This window comes from Urocitellus parryii, chromosome 3, assembly GCF_045843805.1.
Source record: "Urocitellus parryii isolate mUroPar1 chromosome 3, mUroPar1.hap1, whole genome shotgun sequence".
Taxonomy (NCBI): domain Eukaryota; kingdom Metazoa; phylum Chordata; class Mammalia; order Rodentia; family Sciuridae; genus Urocitellus; species Urocitellus parryii.
This window is the reverse complement of record NC_135533.1, coordinates 160,250,522-160,255,845: the sequence shown is the minus strand read 5'-3', so window position 1 is coordinate 160,255,845 and position 5,324 is coordinate 160,250,522. Positions and strand designations below refer to the sequence as shown.

Below are 5,324 nucleotides of genomic sequence, written 5' to 3'. Positions count from 1 at the left end.
CTTTTTGTCCTCTCTGTGTACCTGAATGAGCAATCAGACATGGAAGAGATAGAACCGAGATTCAAGTGACTGAAGATCGACCCAGAGAAGCCCTCATTCAAAATGAGGAGATATCGGAAATAGGACAAAGAGAAACCAGATTGACCCAGCTGAAAAGCTGATTTCATGGGAAGACATGAAGAAGCTAACAACACAGGCTTCCTGAATAATTTGACTCCTAGGAAAAAACAGGACCCCAGTCTTGATGGTAGCGACAGTAATTGCCCTGCTGGGCTGTCAAGTAAAGGGGAACAAGACAGACATTTACTGGACATATTTCCCAGATCCACCCCTGGTACACCCAGCTGTGTGGACTGGAGAATCTAGTCCAGTGTTTACTAATGACTCATTCACGATGGGAGGATTTACAGATACTCATATTACTCCCAATCATGTGACTACATTTAATTATTCTGGCTACAGTGCCCAATTACCTTTGTGTTGGTCCCACGATAAACATGCTGGCTATTTGAAAGTATCATTTGAGGAAAAGACAGAGATTGGTAGACCTAGACTGACTAATTATTCTATTTATGGAGACTTAAAACCTTATACTAGATCAGTAAATAAGATGGGACTTTCCCATAACAAACCAGTCATTTCTGCAAAACCTCCATGGATACTCCACTGTCCAAATAATTCTACAATTGAGATTGGCACCTTTCCTAGATGGATGGATTGTGTAAATACTTTTCCTGTACAACATAAGGTGTCTAAAGATAGTAGGTATATTTTAGACTGGTATCCAAAAATTGATAAGAGACAATTACGAAAAAAAATTCTGGTATGACACCTGCAGGATTTGTTATATTTTGACTTACAGTGAGGGTGGTATTCAAAAAGATGTTTGGCACTTAGTTGCTGCCTCAGAATTCTTACATTTTACAGACAAGCCTTTACCAAAATTTGTTGGCAAGAACTGTAAGGAGGGATCTTGCTATGGTTTACGAGCCTGTGTCTAATCTCCTTACGTTTTAATTATTGGAAATATAAAAGTTAAATGGATAGATGACAGATATGTTGTCACATGTAACAAATGTAACCTAACCAATTGTATTACTAGGTGTAATGGAGGAAAAAGAGTGCTGATACTTCATCAACCCTCTTTTGTTTTATTGCCTGCTAATATTTTAGAGCCATGGTATGCTGATGCTGGTTTACAAGTCTTGCAGCAAATTCATGCCCAGCTAGCAAGACCTAAATGTGCAATTGGAATTATAATTGTTGGTGTTTTGGCATTAGTTTTTTATTGCATCCATTGTTTCTGCCTCTCTGACATTGTCTCAAAATATTCAACATGCAAAGTTTCTTAATAATTTAGCTCAAAATACTTCCAAGGCTCTGCATAATCAAGTAAATATTGATGAAAGGATTGAGACTAAATTAAACACCTTAGAGGTGACTGTTATAGACATAGGTAATGAGCTTTCAGCTTTAAAGTTTAAAGAAAGACTTAAATGCCACACAAATTATAAATATGTGTGTGTTACAGCTGCCAAGTACAATGCTTCTCTCTGGGATTGGCAGAAGGTTAAAAACCATTTGTTAGGTATTTTGCAAAATAATAATACTAGCTGGGATCTTTTGGAACTTCATCACCATATCCAAGACATTCAAAATAATAGAGCTGATTTTTCGGATCCTTCTTCTTTGACTAACCAAATATTGAAGGAGTTAAATGGATTTAACCCTGGAAATATTCTTAAACACTTGGCCTGGTACATTATTGGATTGTTCTCTTTGCTGTTAATTGTCTTTTGTGTTGTAATTATAGGATAGCGAGTCTTCAGAACAAGAATGCAGAAACTCGAAAGAGTGAACCACCGCCTGATTTTTAAGAAAAAAAGGGGGGGAATAGGTGGGAAGCCATTCTTGCACGTGAATGGGCACCTTCCTGATTGGGTGTGAGGTGTTCTGGCTAAACTATGTTGGAACTAATCCCCACCCTTTCTAGGTGCGAGAGCCCATCCTTTTGGGGTTGTGACTGACCATTGACCCTGAGACCATCACTGACCCTGACCTTGGAATGCTGTCCCCCTCGACCTTCATTGGATGGAATTTTCCCCTGAATTTCTTGTTCCCCAATAAAAGGCCACTCTCTGTCATGCCCTGCCTCTCTTTCTCCTGCTAGTCTGTGTAAACCTTGCTGCCCCACTGGGTGGCTCGAGGCAGGAGCCAGAGGGGAAAGCCGTCTCAGACCTGGTCAAAGAAAAATGTAAATTGAGTTTGTGTATTTATTTTGATCTCACTAGTTAACTTCTATGCTACAAACCTCTAGTATGAAGCTAGCGTGCTGGTCGCATGGTGGAATGTTATGAATAAACATTTTATCTTGAAATAAAAGATTCAAAAGAAAACTCACATAATTCTATCAGGAATTCTCCATATGATTAACATTCTGGACTTCCCTAACAATGAGAAGCAGAGCAAATTTAATCACCTTTGTTTCATAGACACATGGGAAAATAGCAACTGTTTCCAAATACCTAGATGACTCTTATTAGTTTCTCATGATCTCATAGCTAATACATATTAAGTATTCAACAAAAGACTACAGATGACATTTTACTTTTCTCTGGTCTCTATACCAAAACCCATATTTTGAACATTCTGCATCTCCCCAAATATGCGGGCAAACATGAGTTTGCTAAATTTAACCCAATAAACTTAAAAGCTTAAATTCTTATAACACAAAACTTAGATTTCATATTTTGTTATAGTATTTTAAAAAAATGGGAATTGGAAATATATGTGCTTATTTGGAAGAGAAATATTGAGTTTATTCTTTAGGAAAAAAAAAAGCAAACCTGAAGGATCACATTACTGGAACATCTTAAACATGTTGACAACATATGTTCCTAACTTCTAAACTTCATGGAAAGCTACTTGTACAAAGTATGTGACAACTATCTGCTGTTAAACAAGTAAGACATATGATCCAGTAGTGAAGCCAGAAGCTGTTACTTCACTTCTTTCTGTTGCCTCCAGATTCCAGCATACTTGTAATTCACATAAATATTTTTAGTGTATCCATGTAGATTCCCAACATCAAATTGATGGGATCATATTTTTGAAATCCATATGCTGGTACTACTTCTGCACACTTGATTACTTTTTGAGTATCATACTGAAGGAACATGCTGAAAAGAACTAATCCACCATAAATGGCCACTGAGTATAGAGTGGCACCAGCCACAGTGGTAGGTGGAAGAAACATAGATCCCAGTGAGGAAACAAAGACAAGACCCAGGCCTACTCCCATGTTCATAAACTTTTCTCTGGGTGCACACATAGCCACAGTGGAGAGGCCTCCCACAGTGCCAGCTGTGTACCATGCAGTTCTAATAAGGAGAGGCTCCCTTAATATTGTCAGAGGAGCTCTACCACATCCATCACACCAGAATGCAGCAACTAAGCAAGATTTTTTGGACCTGGGCTTTGCTCTTATTGTATATAGAGTATATCAGCATTCTAGCTCCAATCATGGCTGCAAAGGTTGTACCAATTGTCACCCAAGAGCCTCTCATCATGAAGTTCATAAGAGCAGTTGTTCTAGACACTGCCAAAGCAGACAAAGAAGTTAAACCAATACTTCCTGCTAAGTACATATAGGTAGAATTAATTATATCCTTCACATACTGGGGCCAAATTACAGCCTTTTTAATAGCTCCAATCTCATTATACATTCCCAAGTCATAGTAGCACAGTGCTCCAAGACCAACAGCAGCTCCTCCAGCTAACAAACTACCTTCCAATCTGATCAATTTTAAATATTTTTTCCATTGATGGTTCCATTGCAGCATCTTTGAGTTCTTGGCCAGTTTTCCCATGGCAGATTCCACTTCTTGTCCTAGTGACATATTTCCTACTGAGTGTTAAGAGCCATTGATTTTTCGTGATGAAATTCTTCATAACAGGGGAGGCCTTGGTGAAAACTGGATAGAAAACCCTGGAAGGTAGTGTCCAGAGACACACAAAACTTGCAGCCAACAGGGTGACACACCAGGTTTACCAAACAGATCTAACCACTTGTTCCCAGTCACCTCCACCATGCAGTTTGCCTTCTGGGCCTGCAAAATGTGCATACCCCACCTCCTCACCCTCTGCCTGCTCCCTACTGCCTGTGCATGTGTGGTCTCTGAGGCTCACTCACAATTTTTCATATCTCTAGTTGTATACAAAGTATATTCAAACCAATTTGTGTCTTCATACATGTACTTTTTATAATAATGTCCATCATATTTAACCATCATTTCTAACCCCATGCCCATTCTTTCCCCTCCCACCCCTCTGCCCTATCTAAAACTAGTCTATTCCTCCCATGCAAGATCTTTATATTTTACATGCTTTTTTTAGAATATCTAAAAACTAGGAGAAACCCAAATATTTAAGAGGAGCAATATGGCTGGGTCAATCATGGTACAACTCTTCTACAAGATCTTATGCAGACTTAAGAACAATGGTTAAAAATACAGATGATTTAATTCAGATGATGTTCACATGTAAAAAAATAGTTAATTGCATGTGTGATGAGATTACTAGTGTGCTATCTGATGCTGCATTTCTTGAGCAAAATGTTTCAACCCATTTAAAACTATAATGGTGCTAGTGAACTTCTGAGGCAGTGTGTAGAAACATAAAAAAGATATGACCCAAATATAGTCCATGTCCTCACTCAGAGCCTCAGAGCTGCCTGGGACACCTACCTCTGGCCTGTATGCTCTACACAGCTGTTAAATATGATGGACATTATTATAAAAGTACATGTATGAAGACACAAATTGGTGTGAATATACTTTGTATACAACCAGAGATATGAAAAATTGTGAGTGAGCCTCGGAGACCACACACAGCTACCTCTGGCCTGTATGCCCTACTCAGCTGTCCCTGGGAATTCAGGCTAGAAAGCTCTTCCAGGTGTGCCTAGTCTGTCCTACTTCATGGGAGGTTTCACATCAAGAAAAAATGGAAATCGATTATGCAGAATGCATGTGATTTTGAGGAATATTTTCCTAGATTTTAAGGCTTGGATCGGACTTTCATATGGGACTGAATTTGCCAATGTTGCTTGGGTGTTGAGCTCTGATCCTGACCTCAGGGAGTTCACAATTTAGCATGAATATTCACAAGTGAGCTCTTTACTTCTTGCTTCTCCTCTAGTATTGTAAGGAAACTCAAAGTCACCAGACAATGCTACCAGCTATGGCCACAGTTCCCTGTGTCTCTTTCTCTGTCTCTCTCCCTGATGTTCACCTTCTTCAGCAGGATCCCACAAGGAACTTCCT

The 5,324-nt window shown here is 39.1% G+C and overlaps 1 pseudogene; it reads right to left on the bottom strand.

Annotated features, from left to right (window-relative positions):
• Window positions 1–3,004: 3,004 nt before the first annotated feature.
• Window positions 3,005–4,038, bottom strand: LOC113177816 (growth hormone-inducible transmembrane protein pseudogene; annotated as a pseudogene).
• Between the last annotated feature and the right edge of the window lie 1,286 nt (window positions 4,039–5,324).